Below are 2,744 nucleotides of genomic sequence, written 5' to 3' on the forward strand. Positions count from 1 at the left end.
AAAAAACCAGACTGATGATGGTAGAACGCTTCATCTACAGCAGCTATAACTTTTATTTCACTTGATTAACGTCTTCTTACACTCGTTTCTTTTATAAATGGAGGATTGTTTGGGACAGATTTTATTGAATCTCTCTGAGAGAACAAACTTAAAGACGGCCACGGCAGCAAAGCAGTTCCAGCAAACACCAAAACACGGTTTGCCTAAATCTCGAGCAGGTCGTTTCTTCTGCACGTCGTCCCAAACGGACACAACAAACGTGTCTACCCACAGCCAAGAATGAAGACGACCGACCGCAGCTTTACCGTCTGTAAACAAAGACTCGTGAGCGCGCTCGTGGTCGTGGTCACCCTGAAGGAACGTCTGCTCGTGTCTCAGCAGTTTCCACAGCTACGTGGAGTCCAACGACACCTGGAGGGGTCCCCTGCCTCTAGAACCTGCGTCCAGGTTCAGTTCTGGGCCCAGCTCTATTTATAGGGGCGGCTGATGTGCAGCGCTTTGTGTTGCGTAACGGCTCAGCACATGGTCTGAACACAGGCTCAGCAGGAGGCACGCACGCCAGAGGAACTTTAAGCAGCACGCATGTGCGCTACATGTAGTCAGAACATTCTGCCACGGTCAAAGAAAGAAGGTCCATCTTCTTTCAGTTCACCAGGATATGAACCCCAAACCTCTGGTCTTCACCAGGTTCTACAGTGATCCATCTTACATTACACATCTTATTGTTGCTTATTTTCCCAACAGAGCATTTCACTCTCAGACTAAAGGTTTACGTGTGGTTCCTAGAGTTTCCAAAAGTGGGAGGCAGAGCCCTCAGTTATCAGGCTCCAACTTCCAGTTTCTGTCAGTCGAGCGAACACGGACTACTTTTAAAACTACGCTGAAAGTTTTCATCTTTGTTAAATCCTATAGACGGGGTTGGACTGGGTTTCCTGAGCTATCCTATAGTTAAAGTGCCTGTGACATGCATATCGTACAAACAGAAACGGTAGAAAAAACATTGTAGAATGTCAGAATTTAACAAAATGCACGATTTTACCCATTTTGTCACATGCCGTACTTTCATTTGAATTTGGTGCAGCCAAAGTGAAACAGGAAGTGACATCAAAGGGGAACTTCCTGGTCTTTGTTAACTGAAACATTATTTGAACTCTGACCCTTCTACGTCCCACTGATACTCAAAATAACCTAAAGAAACATCAGACTCTTCTCTGCTGTCGGTGTCAAGTTATTTTAGTAATGCTACGTTTACATGAAGGCATTCCCCTTTGACATCACTTCCTGTTACTGACATCACTTCCTGTTACTGCCCATGTGAATATCTCAACAACTGTTCGTCTAAGCAGCATGTTTATTTTTGCAATACATAATTAATGTCATCTTTCCAAAATGTACTCGTATTACAAAACTTTGATGTCACGCGCACTTTGCTGCCCCACAGAAACTGAGATAACCCCCCCCGATCCTCTAAAGGCCCACGTGTTGACATGAACGTGTTCAGAACAGAACGTGTGGGCTCATCGCAGCAGATACCACAATATAAAACACGAAGACGGCTCGTTTTCATAACATCCTGCAGCTCTAACAAAAGAAAAGGATGAAGGTGCTGCAACGGGCCCGTCAGTCCAGAACCCGACTCTGACTGACAGGTGGACCTTCAGAGCGCTGAGCAGAAACCTCTGAAGTGACGCTGCAAAGAAGAACGGGCCAGAACTCCTCCACAACCATCCGAGGCCGGTGCAGAAGTTCCTGCTCGGACGGATCAAAAGTGAATCCATCAGAGCGTTGTGCGTGCACGCCTCTTCAGGCTCCAACTGGGTGTCAGCTCAGATTTAATCCCTTCTGATGTGGACCGCTCCTTCCTTCCACGCAGATCCACTCTTTAAACGGAACCAAATGAACAAACACTCGTTAGATAAACGCCTTAAAAAACCAGCAACGTGTTTTGTTCAGGTTCCCTCTACGCCGCCGTGGTGAAAGCTCCCACCAGACATCTGTCCACATCTGCTTCAGCTGCAGGAAAACTGCGGCGAGCGTCGGAGGGAATAAAAAGATCCGACTTAACCCGATCGGACCTGATGGAACTTGTTTCTGACGCTCAGACCCGGAGAGAAGTTTGCACGATTTCTGAAAGGGGAAGTGAACTCCTGAGCCGGGCGAGACTCGAGCGTCACGACAAGTCATTTTCACCTTAACGAGTTCGTTAATAAAATACAGATGAGGCAGAGACATGAATTCATATTTAAAGCTCAAGGGTGAACTCCTCAAATGTTGTTACTTTTCATTTGCAGCTATAAAAAGTGTTTTAAGGACACATTAGGTCTGAACGGATCCTTCCGTTTCCTGAAGCAGCAGGTGCTACAGCACCACAACGCTTTTATTGTATTTTACACACCGAGTTGTTCGAATGGACCCGAGTGGTGGAAAGCGCTGGTGCACGTTTCACAGCCTGAAAACAACTCGACACACACCTTGGCATTTCCATCCTTATTAGGACCGTGAACGACCCTAGACCAGGGGTGCACGATACGTTGATCGTGAGCTACGGGTTGATCTCAGAAGTTTTCTGAGTAGATCACATGGGATTAAAAAACAGACGTCAGTCGATCATAATCTATGAAACTTGTCTCTTGATTGACAGACAGGGCAGCTGTTGATTGACAGACAGGGCAGCTGTTGATTGACAGACAGGGCAGCTGTTGATTGACAGACAGGGCAGCTGTTGATTGACAGACAGGGCAGCT

This window comes from Nematolebias whitei, chromosome 11 (assembly GCF_014905685.2).
Source record: "Nematolebias whitei isolate Nwh7 chromosome 11, NemWhi1, whole genome shotgun sequence".
Lineage (NCBI taxonomy): Eukaryota > Metazoa > Chordata > Actinopteri > Cyprinodontiformes > Rivulidae > Nematolebias > Nematolebias whitei.